At 42.2% G+C, this 25,331-nt stretch overlaps 1 protein-coding gene across 1 annotated transcript in view; it reads left to right on the top strand.

The window, feature by feature from the left end:
• Positions 1 to 9,283: 9,283 nt before the first annotated feature.
• tspan9a (tetraspanin 9a) overlaps positions 9,284 to 25,331 on the top strand; it is a 202,738-nt gene continuing 186,690 nt past the window's right edge. Inside the window, exon 1 of the mRNA XM_052061785.1 lies at positions 9,284 to 9,578. The gene's annotated coding sequence lies outside the window, so the exon portion shown is untranslated. The remainder of the gene's footprint in view (positions 9,579 to 25,331) is intronic.

The raw sequence follows: 25,331 nt of genomic DNA, 5'->3' as shown, positions 1-25,331 counted from the left end.
GATTCCACATGTGAATGTGTATTAGGTATTTGACTAAAGCCCTCTTGGTGATCGGGTGTGGGGTGGGGTGGTGGGGCCTGGGGGTTCAAAAGTGTGTTCTGAGCCGACTACTATGGGCTGTTTGTGCCACTGCACAATTGGAGTGGAACATTGTTCGCAATGCCACGTGTTGAAATTCGTGGACATAATTTGTAGATGCAGCCAAGGCGTCGAGGGTGGCCTGACAATCTCAACTCTATGATTTGTGGTTTAAGTGGCGTTGGGGCTGACAGGATGAGATTCAGTGTGTCCGATTTTGGAGGCCAAGGTTTTCAGTCGAACAGAGTGAGTTGCACCCTCCAGCAACAGCGAGTCACATAGAACAACATACACAGTACTGTACCCTATGTATATGGAAAAAAAACTATATGATAGGCTCCAGCACCCCCCGCGACCCTAGTGAGGATCAAGCGGCTCGGAAGATGAATGAATGAATGAATGAATATATATATATATATATATATATATATATACAGTAAATATATATATACAGTAAATATATATAAAATTCCTCATCTCACCCCGCCCTCGGGTGGTGTCCGTCCCTCATTCAGCTCGGGTCCTCTACCAGAGGTCAGGAAGCTTGAGGGTTCTGCACAGTATCCTTGCTGTTCCCAGCACTGCACATTTCTGGACTGAGATGTCCGATGTTGTTCCCGGGATCTGTTGCAACCACTCCTCTAGTTTGGGGGTCACTGCCCCGAGTGCTCCGACCACCACAGGCACGACTGTCACCTTTACCTTCCAGGCTCTCTCCAGCTCCTCTCCGAGCCCTTGGTATTTCTCGAGTTTCTCATGTTCCTTCTTCCTGATGTTTCCATCACTTGGGACCGCTCCATCCACTACAACGGCTTTCCTCTGGCCTTTATCTATGATCACAATATCTGGTTGGTTCGCCATTACCATCTTGTCAGTCTGGATCTGGAAGTCCCACAGGATCTTCGCTCTGTCATTCTCCACCACCTTCGTAGGTGTTTCCCATTTTGACCTTGGGGTTTCCAGTCCATACTCCGCAGAGATGTTTCGGTAGACTATGCCAGCCACCTGGTTATGGCGTTCCATGAAGGCTTTCCCTGCCAGCATCTTACACCCTGCAGTTATGTGTTGGATCGTCTCAGGTGCCTCTTTGCACAACCTACACCTTGGTTCTTGTCTGGTGTGGTATATCTGGGCCTCGATGGCTCTGGTGCTCAAGGCCTGCTCCTGAGCAGCCAGGATGAGTGCCTCTGTGCTGTCCTTCAGGCCAGCCCTCTCTAGCCACTGATAGGACTTCTTGAGATCAGCCACTTCAGTTATGGTCCGGTGGTACATCCCGTGTAGGGGCTTGTCCTCCCATGATGGTCCCTCTTCCAACGCCTCATCTTCTGTTCCCCATTGTCTGAGACATTCTCTGAGTACGTCATCCGTTGGAGCCTTCTCCTTGATGTATTCATGGAGCTTGGATGTTTCATCCTGGACAGTGGCTCTCACACTCACTAGTCCCCGGCCTCCTTCCTTTCGGCTTGCGTACAGTCTCAGGGTGCTGGATTTGGGATGGAACCCTCCATGCATGCTTAGGAGCTTTCGGGTCTTAACGTCCGTGGTCTGAATCTCTTCCTTTGGCCACCTTATTATTCCTGCAGGGTATCTGATCACTGGCAGGGCATAGCTGTTTATTGCCCGGGTCTTATTCTTGCCATTGAGTTGGCTTCTTAGGACTTGCCTCACTCGCTGGAGGTATTTGGCCGTAGCCGCTTTCCTTGTTGCCAGTTCGAGGTTGCCGTTGGCTTGTGGTATACCAAGGTACTTGTAGCTGTCCTCAATGTCTGCTATTGTTCCTTCAGGGAGTGAGACCCCTACAGTGCGGACTACCTTTCCTCTCTTAGTCACCATCCGACTACATTTCTCAAGCCTGAATGACATCCCGATGTCGCTGCTGTAGATCCTGGTTGTGTGGATCAGGGAATCTATGTCCCTTTCGCTCTTAGCATGCAGCTTTATGTCATCCATGTCGGCTTCACAGTGCAGAGGTACCGGGTTCGATTCCAGCTCCGGCCTCCCTGTGTGGAGTTTGCATGTTCTCCCCGGGCCTGCGTGGGTTTTCTCCGGGTGCTCCGGTTTCCTCCCACATTCCAAAAACATGCATGGCAGGCTGATTGGACGTTCTAAATTGTCCCTAGGTTTGAATGAGAGCGTGGATGGTTGTTTGTCTCTGTGTGCCCTGCGATTGGCTGGCAACTGATTCAGGGTGTCCCCCGCCTACTGCCCGAAGACGGCTGGGATAGGGTCCAGCACCCCCCGCGACCCTAGTGAGGATTAAGCGGTCTGGAAAATGGATGGATGGATGAATAAAACCCGATAAACGAACCGCGATATAGCAAGCGATCATTATACCGCCTTCTCAGGACTAATGCAAATAGTACTTCATGAAGGATTTTGTTGACTTTTGTTTTGCTTTTTTTTTTTTACATTGAAAGAGTTAAAAATGTGTCTAAAAAATATTGATGTGCACATTTGTATCAAGAAAACACTTTGGATTGAGTTTTGCACTTCAATTTCCTTTTGATGTTTTAAAAGAGCAACTCAATATTATGAACGTGACTTTATGCATGGAAACATCCAGACATTCCCTACCGATGGGTCTGAGAAAAAGGAAAGTGTGTCGTACAATGAACTGTACACTAATGTTGGTCTTCTGTTTCTAATAACAAAGACATTGTAAATATAACTGGATTTTACTTGCAACATGTGTTCCTTTGAAATTTATCTACTGAAGTTTACACTGTGAAAATTTTGCATGGTTATGGTGACTCAATAATATTTGGTTGGGAGGCCGAAGATCAAAGGGAGGCTACAGCATCTTTTCACACAATGCAAATGTTCAGAGGTTTTCAAAAGTGGTGACATATCTCTCCAGGGGTCCTTGCTGATGCTCAATAAAATGAAGTAGTCGACCCCCATATGAATACAGTTCCGCACTGGCATATCGGCAGATTTAATCTTTTAAAAAATGGGTGTGGATCTGTCTTTTTTGCGGGGGTGGGGGGATTAAAAAACATTCAATGGGCATCAATTATACGTGTATTTTTACAATTTACTGGTCTCGATCCTCATGAAGGGTGGGGGTCATCTGTACTACATAAAACAAGTAGAATATTATTACAGATTTTAGTGAGGCGTGGTCACTGAATATTTGGAATGTTACTTTTGTTCATAGGCTTTATTTTATATTTTGTAATCCTAAACAATAAATATATTTACAAAAAAATATATTAAACAAAAAAAATGTGTGTGCATCTTGCTGAAATAGACGAAGTATAAATTTGGAGAAAGGGCATGGTGGAAAAAAAAACAATTAATTCAAATATATTGAACATAAATTAAAAATCGGACCTCCCTAAATGCCCATTTCAAAATGATTAAATGCAAATGTATTGTACTTTAAATAAGTATATTTACAGCAAATGCACTTGCACTTGTTGCACTTGATATACTGAATTAAGGAAAAAAAGTTCAGACGCTGCAGCATTATGCTACATCGTAGTTCTTCATGTGACTTTCTCAAGACCAAAGTTATGATTATGATTTGATATGATGAAACGAAACGAAAGACCGTTTTACCCTGTAATCAACAGCTGTGTGGCAGTTTAACGACCGAGGAAAAGCTCTGCAGGCCCTTTGCCGCTCCACCCAGGGAAACATTTTGTAAACACATCTCGGAGCGAGCCATGATATAATTTATTCACATTTCTATTATCATTTAGTTTTGCGAGTTAACAGTGACACTGAGAGGGTCGTGGTTTACATGCAGTTTGGAACACCGTATCTCAAGCCCGCTGCAATATTGTGTCACTCTCCCAATGGTCACTGTGAGGAAAGAGCTGATCGACAACAGACATTTGAATGCCACCCTGATGTGACCGCTGCCGACATTTTGTTTGCCTCACAGCTCAGATGTGTCATTTGAAAGACATCAGTCATGGTTCAAGAATGTAAATCCTCTCTACTGCTTTTGTTCAACCACATAAGAGATGCTTGGAAGATGTATTATGAAATTAATATACAATGCAGAGTAACGCACAACATATAATACATCAAGTGTGGGCTGTAAGGTCTGCTGCCTGTGTTCGAAGCTCCACCCCCTTCCTCTGTGTGTGCATGCGTATGTACGCAGTTGCAGGTTTGGATATCGATCTGTTGGAATTAGCCAGCAGCTGCAACTTATTGAACAAATGAACAGCTGCCTGTTTTTAAGACAGTCTTGCGCTTCGTTGTTCTGCCAGATCTTCAACCCTTTTTGGTAAGTTTGTTGCATCAAATGTTTTTTTTTTTTTAACTTGTGCCCTGTTTTTCATTCTGTTGTCAGCCTGCCTCTCGCCTCAACTTGTTGTAATGCCTTGCACTCCTGCCTGCCTGGAACCCGCATCCGCATTCCTACGACACTCTCCAAAGAGTAACCTTACCCCCCAAGTCACAGTCTTATCCACGGTGTAATAACCAATACTATTCTTGCATCATAAAGTGCTGTTTATTTCCCATATCTGCACTTGGATCTTCCTCACAATTGGAACCCGAACTCTTGTCGTCCAAGAATTGCTGAGAAGGCAAATTGTGATCTTTGAGATGTGCCAAATTGTTGACACATCAATGTGTGAGGAGAAGATATTTGTGAGGAGAAGATATTTGTAAAATTTAATCTATTTTGGGGGCCATAATAGTCTGAGAAAATATATTTGCTGAACATGTAATGACTCTTAATAATAAATTAAAAAATAAATGTATTTACACCTGGCAGCAGGGTGGGAAGTGTCTGACTCGCAGTTCTGAGGTTTGGGGAGCATGATCATATTTGTCAAGGCAGAACATTTGATTTTTATTGTCTTTCTGGACATTATTTCTAGATGCAACCCATTCATAGAATCTGTCCGAATTGGTGGTAAAGGAGATTTTCATTTCGGTTATTTGTGCTTAATGTGGTGGCAAAAGACGGTTGATGCGATGCTGATTGGATGAGATGCACCGCTTTCAAATTTCGGAAGCCGTATGTCAGAAAAAGCACATCCATAGTCTCATAATGGCACAATATCAATCAGAAGGGAACGTTAGATTAAGTGTTCTCAACTATGGAAAAATCCATTCAATGAGTTGATTTTCATGTTTTGAATTATATTTTTAATGGAGTGGGAGGATTTCTGTGACTGTTCCAAACCAAGGCTAACCATCATGGTGTTTCATAGGCCTGTTTTAAATGTAGCTCAGCGGTCAGGGGACATTCTGATTTCTTAGGAATGCCATAGAAGAGATCAAATATAAGCACAAGTTTTGCATATTGACATGTTGCGTTCATACCTTCTTCACTCAAAGGGAGCTGAAACCTATCCGAGCTGTCTTTGGGTGAAAGGCGGACTACACAATGCACTGATCGCTAATCACTCGCAGGGAGTATACAGTATACTGAGGAAAGACAGACAACCCAACCATGCACATTCACGCTGTCAGTGAGTGGGAACCGTATCCTGGCTGCCTGCACCCAAGTCAGGCGTATGTACCACTACGCTATCAGTGCAAATGCATTATTCTTAGAAGTATTTCACTGATAGCTCTTTATCTATAGTATTCAAAGATGTGGTTTGTAATTTCAGAAAGGTTTGTGTCTTAAACCCCTATTTAATGAATATTTGGTATTGATAAAGCCGATTGGGAGGAATTTACTGCCATAACTGATATCTGTTCTGCACGGACGTAGTTCAATTTCCTCTCGCAGATGTTATGTTGTCCTTCTTGAAACAGTAAACTTGCTGAGCTGGAATTAACACTCTCCATAGCTTGAGTATAAAATTAATAGACCATTTTCAGATGCAGCCAATCAAACATCAACTTCACACCATCAACTCAATTCATAACGATTGATGGGTCAAATATGCCCGTGATCATACCTAGGTAACGAACGATGATCAGTGATACGAAGCCAGGAATTGAACCTACAACCTTCAGCTGGAAAGATGGCGCCTCTTTTGCCTGAGCTAAGTGGCTTGATTCAGATGAGAGCACGACCATGGACCACTGGAGCATATGACTACATGACTGGTGCCTTTATTTTTAAGCCCTGAATGTGCTGTAATTAGTGTAGGTCTATTTGGCAGAAAACCAGGTTCATCCCACACTGGCTATTAAGTCATTAGCCCCTTGTGCTCCTCCATGCCGACTCTCTCACCATGTCTACACCACTCCTGCAGAGCGTAATGGCAAAATCACAATCAGATTATAGCCCCTGCTGCCAGAAAATTAGAGGTCACATTTAGACACATCCTTTTTCACAATACTCCAGGTATATGATGCAAAGCTCAGAGAATTGTTACACCCAAGGCTAACGGCTGGCAGGAAAACACTGGTTCGGAATGTTAGGAGGCTGACGCTAAATTCATTCATAGTCGTCCGGTGGAACGAGAACTCTGGAACAGATGACATTTGCATCAGAACTTGTAGGTTATGATTTCTATATATATATGTATATATGTACTCTGATTTCCTCCCAAATTACAAAAACATGCATGGCAGGTTAATGGAACATTCGAAATTGCCCAATGGTGTGATTGTGAACGCGAACTCTTGTTCATCTATGTGTGCCCTACGATTGGCTGGCAAACGGTTCAGGGTGTCCCCTGCCTACTGCCCGATGACAGCCCGGATAAGCTCCAGCACGCCCCACAACCCTTGTGAGGATAAAGCGCAGCAGAAAATGGATGGATGGATACAGTATATAACTTCAGAAGTGACACTTACTAAATTACGGTATCATATAAAATAATTACATTGAGGCTTTCACTCAAAACACATTTAGTTCTTTACAAAAGCTGTTATTTACAAAGAAATGAGTAATCTTACACTGCCTGTAAATTTTTTTATCAATGTGTATTACACTATTTGGACTTCCAGTTTCTTTTATTACAGATCATAAAGCAACGCCCACATATTTGGAATTAAATACGGTTTACCACCAGCCTCATTATTTTGTTTCATTCGGCAACCATATTTAGCTAATTACAAAGCAACCGTGCATTAAATTTAATGCTGCCTGTAAATGTTGAATGTCATGAATAATGACAATAAAAATGTAGAAAAAAGTAAACTATAGTAGATAGACAAATTCACCAAATCCGTCCATCCATTTTCTACACAAGTGCCAGATCAAATATTTTATTCAGTTGCAAGTTTCATTCTATAAACGATTGTATAGATACCGGTACTTAACTCAAACATGTCTAAATTACCGGTAGTCTTCTTACAAAATTATTGGCATCTATAATTCGGACCCGACAGCCACAACATTAGAATCTTAACTGTCCCTTATTTTTGTCAAATGAAAAGCGTAATCAGACATCCTCCATTTTCTATAGTGCTTGTCCTTTGCAGTGTCACACGTTAGCTGGAGCCTATCCCACCTGGCTTTGGGCAAGAGGCCATGAACACACTGAACTGGTCGCCGGTCAATTACAGGGCGTAAAGAGACAACCATTCACACGCAGTCACACCAATGTATAATACAATTGTTATGTATGTTTTTTTTTTTATGTGGACACAGCCACATTTACTTTCTCATAGGCCCCAGGGCTAATCATAAAATATAGACTCATTTTTCAACATTGCCACACAGATCATGGCACATATGAATACTTTTCATAAATTTGAATTGTTGGAATAGCCAACAAATCAATTCTCACACCCTACTTTTTTAATGAACTAATGCATTCTTTCAGTCATTTTTATGGAAAATATATATACCGGAATATATAATTAAAAAAAATAATTTTAGGGGCAGAGTGGTCGAGGTAGGGACTGATGCTGCGTCAAAAGTAAGTGAACGTGGAAACAGCGTTAAGCGCTTTGCATACCAAACGTAAGCGCTATACATTACAAAGCAGGATACCAAAACAAGAAGGCACAGCGACAGTGTTCGTCTCTTTCGGCCTCCAGGTCGCTGTCTCGTGCTCGGGAGGCCACGAGCAAGCGTGCCAGTGCCTTTCCACCTGTACACCTGTTCATATCGAATGATCACAAAGGCTTACCATACTACTTCTCCCCATCTGCTGTCCCAATAGTTGTACAAACCACTCCAGGTGCTTGAGAGGGACCTGTTCAGCTTGCACACGTAGCTCATTATGTTCTTTACATCAAAGTCAGATGTGAATTTACTTGGATTTTCTGATAAAAGCTAATTTCATCACTGCTCTCCAATTGTTTGCCACTGTGATCCTGTAACCATGGTTGCTTAAAAAAAGGCATGCAGGTATCAGTTACATGACGTCTATCGTACAGGTGTGTGATTGGTCCATAAATGCCCATGATATGATTGACTGATAAATAAGTAAATGGCAGAATAATGAAGAATTCAATGCCCTCCAATGGGCTCTTTTGCATTAGGCTATGGCCCCCTTGAGCGGGATTCTTATGTGAACTGGTACAGTGAAGTAGTGACAGATAACATTCAACAAGTGGCAGAATAATAACAAATTATCAAGATTTTTGCTAAGCCTTCTCACCTATACTATACAAAAGTCATGCCAAGAATGTCAATTGATTGAGAGAAAAATCAACAAACTGTTTTTTTTGGTGTATTTAAATTTTGATAGGCCCTTGATGATTTTAACCCATTGAGACTCAGCCCAGGCAAGAACGTGAGAGGACCAGAAATAAAGCACACTCAACCACCATGCTGCTGTTTTAACAAATTAAATGTTGTATTCCGTTAAATCCAACATCAGTCCCACCTAAATGTATTTATTTATACTAAATAAAACAAAACTTTAAAAATATACATGATACAAATCCAAGGAAATCTTTTATTTGGATAACAGAGCCACGTACTATTTATTTATTAATAGTATTTTACTAATAATTTTTGTGTGCTTTATTTATTTTTCCCTCAAACATATTTCGAATTAGAAGAACTGTATTAAAAAATCTGTAGTTAAATAACCGTTTTCCTTCATAAAATGTGTTCCCAACATTCTGTTAATTGCCCAAGTCCTAAACATTTTTGCTTGTTTTGCTCACGAGTCACGATCCATCTGCAATAAATCAAAGTATACATGATTTTATTATATTACAGTACTGTATAACCCTCCGACATTTTTAACGTATTGTTTAACGTACACTTCAGTGTCGTTCAGTGTCAATTCTAATTTCCGTCAGTTTTCCCCCTCCAGCAATAAATTTCCCTCAACGCCCGGGCGCGCCTCTAGGAGTCAGTATGAGATTAATGTTCCTCCGCTTCATTTCCTGCTCGTCCAAACTCTCAAACCAGAGCAACTTTCTTCATCATCATCAGAGACGCACAGAGTACACCCCGAAAGTGAAGAAGACACCCCAAACTGCCAGCCATAAAAAGGAGTGTCATTCTCAAGAGAGAGAAAAAAAAAGGAATGTCATCACGGCGGCGGTGATTGGGACTGTCTGGAGGCCACCGAATTAAAAGACAACGCATCGACTGGAAAGTTTGTGTTGGAGCTGCGAGAGTTGTGTCGTCTGACAGGTTGTTGTGACTCCAAAATTCTTTTCAGGTAAGCGACTGCTGTTTGGTTTACCGAAACGCATAGCTTTGAAATTATTTCCTGTCACGTTTTGTTTTTCTCGGCGTTTTACTCGAGAATTTGAAGCACGGACCTGCCGTAGGAACGTCATGCAAATTTAAGATATTTCTGAAACTTAAACTCTAAAGAGTTGGCAATTACTATTCGACCACGGACCACTAAATATATTTTTGGGCATGCCCACAATATTTAGACCACTTCACTGACTGAAGTATTGTGATTGCACTTGGCACTGCATGACACTGAGAGCTGTCAAAGCAGGATTTAGTGAATTTCTGCACTCCAGCATGCTATTGACTCCCCGTGGTGTTTATGATCTGACATAACAAAGTTAAAATGCTAATGAGTTTTGAACTGGTAGTGGAATCCACGTTTGTTCCCGCAACTTAATTTCCTCAGAGCTGGTCTCGGAGCTTGACAAGTAGTGAATAAGTTGTCGGCGATACATCACAGTATATCCAATTCACCGATTTCCAACATTTTAGATTTGTGGAAAAAAAAAAAAGAGAGAAAGAAATGAGAGATGTTGATGAAGCAAGAGATAAATAACGTGGAATATTTAAATTAAATCATGATGCAGTTTGGTAACTTGAATGACACTCAAAGTAGATTTTTTTCATTCATACAGAGTATGTTATCTGTTTTTTTATTTTTTTTCAAAATCGTTTATTTTGGGTATTTAGAGTACCGGTATATGCAAACAATGCCATTTTCCCACAGAGAAAATGACCTGTTTTCTGGGTTCTTCCAAGACAGTGCAATAGCCCAACTGCAACATTACATAGAAGCTACATTACTGTTGGATTAAGTAGATTTCCTCATTGGAGGTAGTCGGCATGCTTATTTTTTTGGGTGGATGTGGCCAGTATGCCTTGTCTTTTGTGCATCTTTAAACAGCTGCTTATTGCTCATGTGACTCAGATACAGGGCTTACATTCATTCACCCCGCATTTCACCTCAGCTTCCACCTTGCAAGGAAGAAGTATTTTGGAATATATATTGGAATATAAATTGAGGGAATTTGTATACATCTATCCAAAAGAACATCTGTGAAGTTGATAATCGACCCGAGAGAGGGCCCGGCTCAAAATCTATTGTTGGTTGTGGGATTATATATTGGAATATAAATTGAGGGAATTTGTATACATCTATCCAAAAGAACATCTGTGAAATTGATATTGGACCTGAGAGAGGGCCCGGCTCAAAATCTATTGTTGCTTGTGGGATTATTTGTTTGCTTACGGCTTTGTCTAGGGTTTTTGAGAGATCGGCATTTCATTTTTATGACGGGTCGGGATTCTTTTGAGGATGTACCCACATATTGTGAAGCGGATGATGAAAGAAACAACAGCCAATAACTTGTGGGTGAAACGTCAAATCCCATCAGATGTGAACATAATTTCTCATGTGTACGCATAACAGAATCCGTTCTGTCAACCCAAGTCAATCAGACAAGATAAAACATTTTTCAAATGGAATTAAAATGAAAATGGATCTTGTTGCGAGGCGTATATATAGTAAAGCAAGTTGCCGTTTTTGTGCTTTGGAAGGGATGCTGCTTTATTTTGTCGTCATTGATCCAGAAATCTCACAAATGTGGAATTTGCTGAAGATCTACCTCCTTTTAGATGCTAACATCCTTCAGAACCTTGCATTGCAAATGGTATCATGGATTTAATCGGTAACACAATTGTTTAAGCTTCAATGACAGTTTGTGCCTCTTGTATGATTTTATTTCTTGCATTATTCTTATTACACAAAATAAGCAAGAACACCTGATGTGTTCTATTGATGTAATGTCAAAATATGGAACACTCAGCGTGTATCCCTCCTGCATGTAGTTAGGCGCTGAAGTAGGCGTGCATCTTCTCCCCTTTAAGCTATTGATCTCCATGAGGGACACGCTTGATGGCCACATTTTTGACTGCAAGACTCGTTTTATGCTGACTGTTAGTACTTAGTGACAAATGCTGGTGTAGTACTTAGAAGCAATGCTGGTGTGCATTTCAACAAGACCCAACACAGACTCAAAACGCCACCAGTCCCTTTGCCTACAAAGAATGTTTTCGAACTTTACTTATTATGCCTTCCCTGTACTTGCTGTGCAGCAAAAAATGTGGTCCAAGCCGTCGGATCCTTGCCGTCGATTTCCTCAGAGCAGTCCCAGGTTATAAATGAAAAAAGTCAAACGTCACTGACATCAAACATGGCTAATGGTCGCAGATTTTGCGTGCTGGATCACGATGATTACAAAACAATTGTAAGTTTTGTTTGTGGAAGTTTTTCCTGTGGGAACCACTGGCTGATTCTCTCTGGTGGTAAACAAGAGCAGCAATGTGTTGCTGTCACATAGTGTGACACACTGGAGAGCTCGGCCGACTCTTTGTTCTGGCCCTTCCTGAAAGTTCCTATTCTCTAGGACCGGGGCGCACTAACATCCGCACTGCTCACTCTGCAGGGACTCACAATAGGGAGCTGTGCTGTGCTGCTGTATCAACATTTACCCCTCACTTGTCCCCACCCGAAGGTTTGTTCACATACTTGTGGGCCAGTTGGTAAAAGAAAGAGACTGACTGTGTGTGTTCGTGGTGTTACGCTGTCTGAGACTGGATGGCTCAAGACTCATTGACTTTGCATCTTGTATCAAAGAAGCTAAACATTGTTTTTAAATGAAAATAGAAAATGAGCTGTTTTTGCACATTATTGTTTCACCAGGACGTTAGGCTCGGCGTTTATTTTGAAGGCCAACCAAACCAATGTGTTCCCAGTTTTTGGCCAATTTGTAAGCGTTCGACCCATTTATTCATGTTCGCGGTATACTACAATCACTGGTACCATACCAGATTGCAGCATTTGCATTCCATATTTACAACATTACGCTTATACAAGCACTCGTAGTATCACAACACTTTGCTTTAAATTAAAGATGCCTGAAAATGGTAACAAAAGCCACCTCGGTTGAGTATGACTCAATATACTGTATGAACAACTTGGATTAAAAAAAATCAACAACAACAACACACAATTCACTAACTGTATCACTGAATGCACAATACTTACATGTGGAGTACTAGGGGTGAAATGATGCACACAATTCCTGGTTTGATTCAATTTGATGTTTGAATATATATCTATATCCATCCATCCATTTTCTGATCTGCTTATTTTCAGTGACACGGGCGTACACCCTGTAATGGTTGCCAACTGGAAACACATTGACGAACAACCACACACACACACACACACACACTATAAGACTGACTATAAGACACTGTCACACTCAAGCGCATTGGCCTTACAAGTGCAGAGTTCGATTCTGGCTCTGGCCTTCTTGTGTGGAGTTTGCATGTTCTCCCTGTGTTTGTGTGTTTTTTTTTCCGGGTACTCCAGTTTCCTGCCACATTCCAAAAACATGTGTGGCAGGTTAATGGAACACTCTAAACTAAATTGTCCGTAGGTGTGAGTGTAAGCACGGATGATTATTCGTCTCTGTGTACCCTGCGATTAGCTGGCAACTGTTTCAGGTTCCTGCCCAAAGACAGTTGGGATAAGCGGATCAGAACATGTGTGTGTGTGTGTGTGTGTGTGTGTGTGTGTATATAAAGTAAAATAAATAATATAACCAATTATTTTAATTTACGGCAGCTGTGGCATAAATTTTCTGTTAAATAGTGATCTACTTTTTGTAGACTCTGTGTGCTGTAGTAAAATAATTTTTTGTGAACTTCAACATATCCCAAAGAGGTCGCAGTCGTGTCGAACAGAATCAGAATACAATAGAATTGAGTGGAACAGAATGGAATAGTACGGCATACAATAGACCTTTTTTTTGTGTCCCATGTCCAACAATTGGGGAAAAAAACTGCTTTGTGGACTATAACCGCACATAATAAGAATATAAACATAAATGTTAAAATATCTGTCAGCACATTTAATATGCAAGGCGAGACTAATAAGCAGCAAGAGTGAAGTAGTGACTGTACATGACTAAGTTATAGTGGTTGCATGGACTTGTTGTTGCTCTTTTTTATTTTCTAAACAGTGACATTCAGTTTTGGAATGATGGCAATGATAGTAGTACAGCTACTAAGTGAGTGTAGAATGAAAGAGAAACATTTCAGTGTGCCCTGAATCTGGATGTACTGTATGTCTCATAATGGCTATTGTATAGAATGATCGGTTCATTAGTCTTATGTTCAGATATTGGATCATTGCTGTATACAATTATGACATCATGAAACAGCCAAAGAGCTGGAATATGTTGGCTAAAGTAATAAAGTACTTTATTCATACTGTAGCTTCACACTGTATATTTATAGTCTGTCGCTTAAATTGCAGCCGAATGTTTCTCTCTCACCAAAACGGAAATGACTACCATCTGATCCACGGTTACCGGACCACACCAAATCATGTAGAGGTGGCATGACCTTTCTTGCTTTTCAAGCATGTCCTTCATGCATGTCACTACAGGCCAGGTAATTACAAAGAAGCCAATCCATTAATCAGATAACAATTCATGGGCTTTGGGAAGGAGCAGTGGGTCTCGCCGTTTTGTTTGAAGTTGTCATAATTCATTTCAAGTAGGTCTTGAATTTTAGTTCTATCATCTCAGCATAATTTATGACTGCGACATGTTCTGCAAGTCTTCCTCATCTTAATGGATGCAGGCTGCTTGACAAGGCTCGAAATACCCTTGTTTAAAAGAGCAATTTTGGAAATCAGTTGTTTATGGTGTAGTGGTACACTGGCCTGACTTGTGAATGGGCGGCGTGAGGTCGGTTTCCACTCGGTGACGTGTCGATGTGGGTGTGAATGTTTCTTTGTCTCCATATGTACCCTGCGACTGACTGGCAACCAGTTCAGGGTGTAGATTCCCTTCCGCCCTCAGTCATTTGTGATTGGCTCTAGTAATTCCCTGCACCTTCAACCCCGTTCAGGATAAGATGTGTTGAAAGTGGATGGATCATGAAAAAACAACAACAAAAGAGCACTTCAATACACCACTAGTGCTTTGTTGCACTACATCTGGTTTTTAGAACAGCTCTGTCTCATAGGCATGGATTTAATGAATGATAAAGAGTACTCTTCATCAATGTGGCTCCGACTTTCTCTGATTTGTCCTGTCAGCTTTGCAGCTTGGAGCTTTGTCGTGGACCATTTTCTTCAACTTTTACCAAAGATTTTCAATTAGATTGACTTCTGGGCTATTTACAGGCCATCAAATTGACCTTGTGTGTCTTTCGTCAAAGAATGGTTTCATAGTTTTGCTCTATGGCTAGATGCATATTCGTCTTGAAATATTATTTCATCATCCCAGATGGGACGTCCCGGATGTGATGAAAAAAGTACCCAAAATGTCAACATAAACAGTCTGTGTGTATGTACACATGTGTGTGTGTTGTTTTTTGGGGTGCCATCTTGTGAAGTGCAAGTGTGTAACATGAAAATGACATGGACGGTGACTAGCTGTCGCCGACAATGGCCAGACCAAGTACACATGTCTCAGTCTGAAATACTGACTGAAACGGTGACGGACTGACGGAACGAATTGCACTAAACAATTTTCCAGTATCTTGCCGGATTCAAATTTGCAATTCATCACTGAATATGACTATTTTTCAGTCATCCACCATTCACGATTGATTTTCCTTCTACTTCCTTTTTTGCTTGTTTGTTTAGGTGTTAATGATGGGTTTTGATTAGCTTTTCAGAATGTCAATTCCATTCTATATTCATTCGGTTTCTTATAGTTCAGTCACAGACGTTGACTGCAGTTTCCTCCCATTTGTTTTGCTGCCCATTTTCTGTTTTTTGTAAAATCTGTCATCTGCTTTTTTTATTCTACACATTTAAACAACTGAATGGATATCCTCTGAGACTGGTGATTCCATTATGTTTTCCAGGGGTTGTTTACTTATTACTTTCTTACTGCATAAGACTTCTACGATATTTACAATGATCCATGATTATAAAAAACATATATAGAGATTCAACAACATACAAATATTTTTTCATTGAAGCAGAATTGTGATTTGAAATATTTGTCAGCATCTGTCTCGGCATATCAATCATCAAAAAAAAAGTCAATATTCATTACAAATAAATTATTGCTCACTAACCACCTGCTGTGCTATTAGGAATTTGCAGCAATATATATATATATATATATATATATATATATATATATATATATATATATATATATATATATATTCTGTTCAAGCACCTTTTCTACAACAACAATGCTTGTGAAAGTTAGCATTTCCTGAGGAACTAACTCACAATGTAAAATAAACAAAATAGAGCTATTATTCAATGGTACACAATGAAGACCCATTCATGGCCATGAAAAATCCTCTAACAAAAATAATACTACAAACAAAACAAACATGTTTCTTGTAAGACAACTATTGAGTGCAAGTGTTCTTTTCTGTCCAAATCTATACATCTCAACCCCCACCCTCCCCCACAAAAAAAGGCCAATGCATGTGATAAGGGCAGCTGTGCATACACTTCTTGGGTTACAGCCAATTTGTGGAGTTGTGGAACCACTGTCTTTGAAGTCCCGGTTTCTATGTACACCATTTGGCCGAACGAGGTGGCGATGCTGCTCCTTTTAGCCCATTTTGCTGTGATTTTTTTTTTTCAAAAAGAAAGTCATGGGTCAATGTTTATTTCCATGAATTTTTAGAAGTTATCACTTTTGTCCATGCCATGGGCTCTGTCAAGAACAAGGTGCATTTAGGAAGAAAAACCCATCAAGCTTACATTCTTTCTCTGAGTACCAAACTCCTGTTTATTTTATAATAATAATATTAAATCAGACGTTAACTCAAAAATTTTATTTGCAATATGTTCTCAATGGCGGCCCGGTAGTCCAGTGGTTAGCACGTCGGCTTCACAGTGCAGAGGTACCGGGTTCGATTCCAGCTCCCGCCTCCCTGTGTGGAGTTTGCAAGTTCTCCCCGGGCCTGCGTGGGTTTTCTCCGGGTGCTCCGGTTTCCTCCCACATTCCAAAAACGTGCGTGGCAGGCTGATTGAACACTCTAAATTGTCCCTAGGTGTGAGTGTGAGTGCGAATGGTTGTTCGTTTCTGTGTGCCCTGCGATTGGCTGGCAACCGATTCAGCGTGTACCCCGCCTACTGCCTGAAGACAGCTGGGATAGGCTCCAGCACCCACCGCGACCCTAGTGAGGATCAAGCGGCTCGGAAGATGAATGAATGAATGAATGTTCTCAATGTGCAATTTGAAGCAGGTCTTTTTACCGCGTTGGTGACGTGTTATTGTTATGCCTTGCATGAACAGCTGTTTCTCCGGTAAGCTTGGATTCTTCTTTCTGTTAGTGAACACACAAATAAGCAGGTAGCAGGTAAGGCAGAAAAAAAAAAATTCCTCAAGCATTTTATTTTTTTTAACTGAGGTACCCAAATGACTTGAGGACCCGTTTCTGTCCTAGCTTAGTTTGCAGGGGCACTACAGGGTATAAGATTGTGGACCAAATAATTTTCTCGCATAGGACAGAGCTAGAATGAGCAGAACAGAGCAGGAATGCTCGGAGATGAGTGAATGGAGAAAAACCCCACTTTGGGGGTGGTCTTGGTGAGGAATTAGCATTTTCATTTTGCTTATAGCTTAAAAAGTTAATTTTCTTTCCTGTAACTATAATGGAATACAGTTTTTAATTTTTTTTGGAGTATGCTGAATATGAAACACCAGTACTTGTATTCTGTTACTCTCCGTGAAGTCAAGTATCCAGCAGTGTGTGTTTTGATCAATGGATTGCTGAGGCATCTCCTTTTTTTGGAAAAAAATGGATGAAAGAAGCCACAAAAAGTCCAAAAGCCAAAATGTGTGATTGAACTGAGCACTAGACCATAATTTTAACCATGATGACAGTTAGAGCCTTGAAATTTATTGTTTCCCGGTGCCAATGTGGGCATTGACCGGTACATAGAGAGGCTGAGAAAATAATTTGAAATATATTTTAGAATATCATGCTTATCTTGAGCTGAACAGATTTCTGGGGGGGGGGGGGGGCTGTCACAGCCCCTAGCCACGGTGTAGCTCCATCCCTGTGGGACTCTTAAAATTGAACCATATGACTCTTGATGAGAAAAGCAAAGCAATTCTTCATCTCCAAGATAGCTAAAATGTGGTTTAGTGGTGCTGTCCTGAATTATGGATCGGTTTTGTTGTCTGTGCATTTTAACAACGTTGTCATTGAAAGGGAAATTTCCAGTTAAAAACAAAACAAAACAACTCGCACAACTCTAATTGCCCCTCAGGGATAAATAAAGTTTTCTGAATCTGAAAACAAAAACAAAAATAAGCAGTAACAGGGACTACCACAGATTCGTCCGTGGGCCTACATAATTGACACAACCTTTTAATGAAAAGAAAAAAATAATGTCACATTTCTTATTGTGCCACCTGACCTGACCATAATTTTTTGGAAACTTTTTACAGATCATCTTGACAAAACATTGCTTCGGGAAGGATTCTGATAGTAATTTGCAGCAAGCATTGAATCTTCCCCCTAACTGGACACAAGTGAGTCTCATTGGGAATGTCGGCAGAGCTCGCTCTGCAACAGGGCTATGCCAACAATGCCAGTCAAAAGCACTTTTGTGAGTTGAGCCTGTTGCTTCTGGGCCCGAGCCCTCATGTGAACTTTGGAAACATGATTCTTCCTGCTTTATATTACGCTATCTTAACTGCTTACATATGTTGTTTTACACGGGTGCTTCTTTTTTCACCTTTTGTTAAACTCAGGGAAGAAGTCAAAGGACCTCCCAATGAACTTGTCACATTTGTTAAAATAATGGCAGGAGAATAGCTTCTACGAATGAAAACATGGGAGGGGTTTATACTTTTCATGTATTTCCCAACATTTTAAAGACATTTAAGTTCCAGAATTTTAGTTTTTCCAAGATGGCATCCGAGTGGGCAGCCGTCGGCAAGTGCTCTTCAAGAGCCTTGCTATTTTTTGTTGTTGTTTTTCTGTTTTGTTTTGTCACATTGTGTTTGTTGTTACGTCGTGTGTACCTGCTGTGGATTGTTTTCAGCTTTTTTGGGTTACGACTTTCGTCAAAGGAGAAGAGTCTGTGCTTGGTGGTTGTGCCTTCTCTGCAGCATGCGTGTACCAGCACTGATTTTGATTGGGAAGAATGTCGGCGCCATCTGACTGTCATTGCTGGATAGCCCTGGGGCGCTTGTGTTTTTGCGCCTGACATAGGCAGCATTTTCCATAACCCCGCTTTGTTCAGCGGGAATGTCGGTGCTGTTGGACAGTCTGTCGCTGGATGGATGGATGGATGGATGGATGGCTTGTGGAGCCCAAGATGAGAATAAAGGAGCGTCAGCACAGAGCGCCGATGCATCCGTGGAACTGTGAGTCGCCGCTTCGAATTGAAGCGGATTGACATGTGACAGGAGATGTAAGCCAATCTCTTTTTCGTTAATACAGATTCAGAAAACCTTATTTATCCTCGTAGGACAGTTAGAGTTATGCGAGCCTGGCTTATTATGGATGCTACATCTTCTTGTTTGCTTTCAAACTTAGCTTGTATCTGATTGAGCTCGTGTCTGATCGAACCTTCTTGGGGGCCAGTTCCGGCCCACGGGCCATATGTTTGACACAGCTGTTTTAAGTGCTTAGTGCGCCGACGACTGTGGTTCTCCTTTCCCACATGCAAGGGGCTTACAATAAGTACTCTATACCAGGGATGGGAAACCGGCGGATCATTTGAAAAATGTGAAAAAAAGTGACATCATTGTTGGGCTCCGCAAAAGAAAACATTACAGCTGCAGTGTTTACCACATACACATACTTGTGGTGGGCTGCCACAAATGAATATTGGCCACTACTAAAATGTTTTGGTGCTACCTGTCAATATGCAACCATTGTAATAAGTTTCATTGCTACAAGGGAAGCCGCTCTGCTGCTTGGGTGGCCCTTGTGTGAGTTGGCTAATCGATACCAATATTGATTTGCCTTCCTGCAGTACTGCTCCTGAATTGTACTGAACTGTATCAACCGTTTCAGTTGTTGAAAGTCTGGGAATCGGTCCTAGTAGCCTCAACTTTTGTTGACTTAGTTTGTGTTTCGGCTTAGAAACAGCATTCATTGGGCAAAGCATAAGTGTAGTCATGAGGGTCTTCTGAGTGGCTTAGGCGGCAAAAAGTCGTTGATGGGAAGCGAAACGACCACAAGCATGGTGGGTGTCCCCCACTCACACCCCCTCATTCATATTTCAAAGAAGGTCACTCCCTCAACCCTGTTAACCCGTATACGGGTAAATATGACAATAACTCAGAGGGAACTCCACGACAGAGCCTGGTAGGCTCCAGAGTGTCACATACTCCGATACAATACAATGCGCATTCCCTGTTGTCCACATTTCTACGCTTTTAAAAATGTTTGAATTATCTTTGTGAAACCAATCAAGATATATGTACTTGTATGCAACTGTCACTTACTGTATCAACCTCACTTCATAACGCTGTCACTGACTTCAAAGAAACAGCGTGTTGTACAATCTCATTGCCTCACTTAACTTGATCATGTCTTGCAGGAGTTACGACTCAAAAATCCACGAGTTATTCATTAAAGTAATTTTGAAAAGATTCCAACTAAAGTATGTAGTTGAAAACAGCTACAGAAGAAAATCAAGTTGTACTTGTTTGGTACTGAATTTATGTTTTATAATCAAATCACACTTCTTGCCCCCCGACCTCCCTCTTTCCTTCCTCTGGGCATTGCAAATATTGCGTAACATTGGCAACAATCCGCCTTTGGCTGCCGCCCAGCTCACATTGCACCCGACCCCTTTGGCCCCTCTCATGGGTGGTGAGCCCATGGGAAGGGGGACCCACGTTGCCTCTTCGGGCTGTGCCCGGCACTCTGAGGTGGGCTCTCCTATCTCTGTGGTTGAAGTCACCGATGTGGTTAAAAAGCTCCTCGGTGGCAAGGCCCCAGGGGTGGATGAGATCCGCCCGGAGTTCCTCAAGGCTCTGGATGTTGTGCGGCTGTCCTGGTTGACACGCCTCTGCAACATCGCGTGGTCAACAGGGAGAGTGCTTCTGGATTGGCAGACCGGGGTGGTAGTCCCTCTTTTTAAAAGGGGGGACCAGAGGGTGTGTTCCAACTACAGAGGGATCACACTCCTCAGCCTCCCTGGTAAGGTCTATTCAGGGGTGCTGGAGAGGAGGGTCCGTCAGGAAGTCGAGCCTCAGATTGAGGAGGAGCAGTGTGGTTTTCGTCCCGGCCGTGGAACAGTGGACCAGCTCTACGACCCTCATACGTCCTTGAGAGTATGTGGGAATTCGCCCAACCAGTCTACATGTGTTTTGTGGACTTGGAGAAGGCGTTTGACCGTGTCCCTCGGGGAGTTCTGTGGGGGATGCTTCGTGGGTATGGGGTAACGAACCCCCTGATACGGGCTGTTCGGTCACTATACCACCGATGTCAGAGTTTGGTTCGCATTGCCGGCAGTAAGTCGGAATCGTTTCCAGTGGGGGTAGGACTCAGCCAAGGCTGCCCTTTGTCGCCGATTCTGTTCATAACCTTTATGGACAGAATTTCTAGGCGCAGCCGAAGCGTTGAGGGGGTCCGTTTTGGGGGCCTCAGTATTGCATCCCTGCTTTTTGCAGATGATGTGGTGCTGTTGGCTCCTTCAAACGGGGCTCTCCAACTCTCACTGGAGCGTTTCGCAGCCGAGTGTGAAGCTGTTGGGATGAAAATCAGCACCTCCAAATCTGAAACCATGGTCCTCAGTCGGAAAAGGGTGGAGTGCTCCCTCCGGGTCGGGGAGGAGATCTTACCCCAAGTGGAGGAGTTCAAGTATCTCTCAATTTACCGGTCGATCTACGTCCCAACCCTCACCTATGGTCACGAGCTATGGGTCGTGACCGAAAGAACGAGATCCCGGATACAAGCGGCTGAAATGAGTTTTCTCCGCAGGGTGTCCTTGCTCTCCCTTAGAGATAAGGTGAGAAGCTCAGTCATCCGGGAGGGGCTCAGAGTCGAGCCGCTTCTCCTCCACATCGAGAGGAGCCAGATGAGGTGGCTTGGGCATCTGATTCGGATGCCTCCTGAGCGCCTCCCCGGTGAGGTGTTCCGGTCATGTCCCACCGGGAGGAGACCCCGAGGAAGACCCAGGACACGCTGGAGAGACTGTCACCCAGCTTGCCTGGGAACGACTCGGGATCCTCCGGGGAGAGCTGGAAGAAGTAGCTAGGGAGAGGGAAGTCTGGGCTTCCCTGCTAAAGCTGGTGCCCCCGCGACCTGGCCCCGGATAAGCGGTAGATGATGGATGGATGGATGGATGGATGGCAACAATCCTTCAAATCATAGCGGGGGAGGCGAAATGATAAAGTGTGATGTTATGCCGTTTTGTCTGCCAATTAGCAGATTTTCCCGCCAATTTATTGGTTGTGCGTTAACGACCTGTTGCGCTTTCGTTTGGGCGTCATTATTAATCTGCATGTTTGAAGCTACTAAAAATTGAAAGTTGCAGATAATCTGGCCTTTACTATTGTTCGTAAACTATGTGCTCCATCAAGCTAGGCAACTGCACAGCACCACTGTGTTGGGGAGGTCATTTCATCACAACAGTTCATATATATACCGTAATTCCAACGCACACCATTTTGTTCCGATTTGTGGTTTTAGCTCGCGCGCTTTAAAATGTCACAGAATCTCTTTTATTGCGGAATGTGCACTTGTGAATGAATGTGTGCGTGTTTGCACATAAAAGTTCTGCATAACAGTTTATTTTGACAGAGACTCCTCTTCACATGGAAAACATGCCTTTAGCCTTGCCCCCTCCCCTTTTTGGTATGCATGTTTTTCATTTCGATTAAACTACCAGGGATTCACCAGTGTGAGGAAGTGTGTTATAACTAATATGTTTAATTACCTTTGCAGAGTTTCCAGGATACCTCAGCACGCGGATGCTCATTTCCTCTGATAGTTCATTGAAACTTTTTAAAATCTATATCTATACTTTGATGTGAATATGTGATCGGTTTGGTATTTTCAGCCTATCAGGCTTGCCAGTTTTTCACCTTAAGTGCCAGACAGAACTTAATAGTTGATGCCAGACAGCCGTCCCATTGCTTTATTTATTATAGTCATGTGGCGATCTCAGGTGCTTCACTCAGTGGCCCATTGACAGTATTTCAATATTTATGTTCCATTTAAACCTTTCACAACTTGGTTTCCAAGCCAAGTCATTGCGTAATAAGACAATAACATTCTCTGAGTATGTCATCCGTTGGAGCCTTCTCCTTGATGTATTCATGGAGCTTGGATGTTTCTTCCTGGACAGTGGCTCTCACACTCACCAGTCCCCGGCCTCCTTCCTTTCTGTCTCAGGGTGCTGGATTTGGGATGGAACCCTCCATGCATGGTTAGGAGCTTTCGGGTCTTAACGTCCGTGGTCTGAATCTCTTCCTTTGGCCACCTTATTATTCCTGCAGGGTATCTGATCACTGGCAGGGCATAGCTGTTTATTGCCCGGGTCTTATTCTTGCCATTGAGCTGGCTTCTTAGGACTTACCTCACTCGCTGGAGGTATTTGGCCGTAGCCGCTTTCCTTGTTGCCAGTTCGAGGTTGCCATTGGCTTGTGGTATACCGACGTGATGTTTGAAATGAAAACATGGAAACATGCTCAGTGCATCATACTCTAAGTTCCTCATTGCTGCCTTTTGGCCAATACTGTTGATTGGTAGATGGCTGGAAGAACTGATTGATAGATGGACAGATAGAGGTGAGCACCATGCTACACACAGTTTGTCTAAGTAAGTTTAACAATTTATCCCCCTGTGAGAGTTGAGGCACAGAGATGAAGCAAAAATTGTTCATTTGAAGTCAGCTTTTATTCTTTTTTTAATCCAATTTAATGTTACGTATTTTTCAATTTCTGTATCGCAAAAAAACAATGCAGAAACAGAAGTGATAGCAAATGAAATAACCAGAATGAACTGTATGCTCTATAGAACCCAAACCCACAACGGGAACAGAATCTTGGCTCAAAGATAATATTTATTCTGATGTGATTCTGTCATCATTCACAGATGGTTGCCTGGGAAAACTGTAAGTATTGAGCTGCGTTCATTTCTCCTGTTTTTTGTTCCTGCATTTCTCAACACCCAACTTTAGTCCCAACATTATTCACGCACGCAGTAGGCACCCGTTTATGAAAAGATGGCAGGTAGATGCTGATAATTCATTGGACAATAAAGATGCTAACCAAGCAGTGGGTACTGGGAGGAGCATGCAGCCTGTAATGTTGCCTCCAGTGAAATATTTTAAAACCACAAAATAACAAAAAGGCTGCACTGTAATTGTAAGCAGTCTGCTTTAGATCGGAAAGGAAATGAGTATTGAAAATATAAGCGAATAGATTTTTGTGCAAGGATTTAAGATGTGGTTGACTGCTTCGCACATTGGCCTCACAGAAATTTCATCTGTGCTGTATGTTACACATACAGCATATTTGACAATAAAGTTGTATTTGATACTTGATACACAAGTAATTATACAGGCGGTTCTATAGAATAAATCTTACAGGGGAGCCATGCACCTGACATAAGGCTGCAGTGTGCACACCGCTGGCCAGGTGATTTACCTCAGTTAGTGTCAGACACAAGTGTCAAAGCCTGCGGCATGTGTTTCTGCTCGGCTCTGTGTTGTTCTGATTCACTGGAAGTGTAAAGGTGCCAAGTTTAGTCAGGCAGATTTCTACATGACATCCTGCGCCTTGATGGTCCACAACATCATTGGATTGTCTTTAGTTCACGCCACAAAATTTACAAGACCTAAAATCACGGTGTCAATTGATTAGTACTTGGGCCCTCACCGCCACCGACTTAAATATGAATGGACTATCGATGGGCCCCTCGTGGCTGCAGTCAGAGGGCTGCCATCTTAAGTTGCCACTGTTACTGACACCTTCTGTTGTTTGTTCACTGAAAACATCATTATCAGTCCATGTTTTATGCTAGGATCGCTGTAAGGAGTAATGAGGGCCTCTCAAAGAATGGTCTTCATTGTTTCCATTACACTTACAGCACATTTGACAATAAAGTTGGACTTGACTTGACATTCAGAATAAATTATCTCAGTAGCGTGAGATGTGACTGACAGAGGTTAGGTTTACATTCTGCAGCAAATTTTGTCTCGATGGGCTTTGCATTCATATGATTGTTGGTGGTTCTGACAACATGATTCAGGCAAATCTTTGAGTAGCAGATATACCTGAAAATATGAATTTAAAATCACATTCTTAAGCTTCTATATTACTGAGTGGCGAACAACTGCGAGTATTTGCGGAGGCAGTGAATTTTGCATTCTTGTCAGTTTGTCAGCGCTTCTCCCAGACTTATTGGTACAATCGTATGCCAAACACTGTGGCATTTTCATCTTCGAGACAGAAATGAATATGAAAATGTCGTGGTGAAATCAATGTATTCAAATTAGTCGGGCTAGAAGTGACAATGGAAGGCAGCTTGTGGCTTCACCTCTCCTGAATGCCAGTAAGCAACATTGTTAGTTGATTCATACGTAAGTCTGTGCTTGCAGCAGAGCGGGAGGCACAAAAAAAAATTATGCAGTCCAAAGTCCTGGACTCAATTTGGGGCCCTGTATGTCCATAAAGAAGCAGCCGTTGGCCAAGCATCAGCGTGACGAAGATTTGTAAGGGTCTAAGTATAATTG

Source organism: Hippocampus zosterae, chromosome 3, assembly GCF_025434085.1.
Source record: "Hippocampus zosterae strain Florida chromosome 3, ASM2543408v3, whole genome shotgun sequence".
NCBI lineage: Eukaryota > Metazoa > Chordata > Actinopteri > Syngnathiformes > Syngnathidae > Hippocampus > Hippocampus zosterae.
The sequence above is the reverse complement of the archived record's forward strand: the minus strand, read 5'-3'. Positions and strand labels throughout refer to the sequence as shown.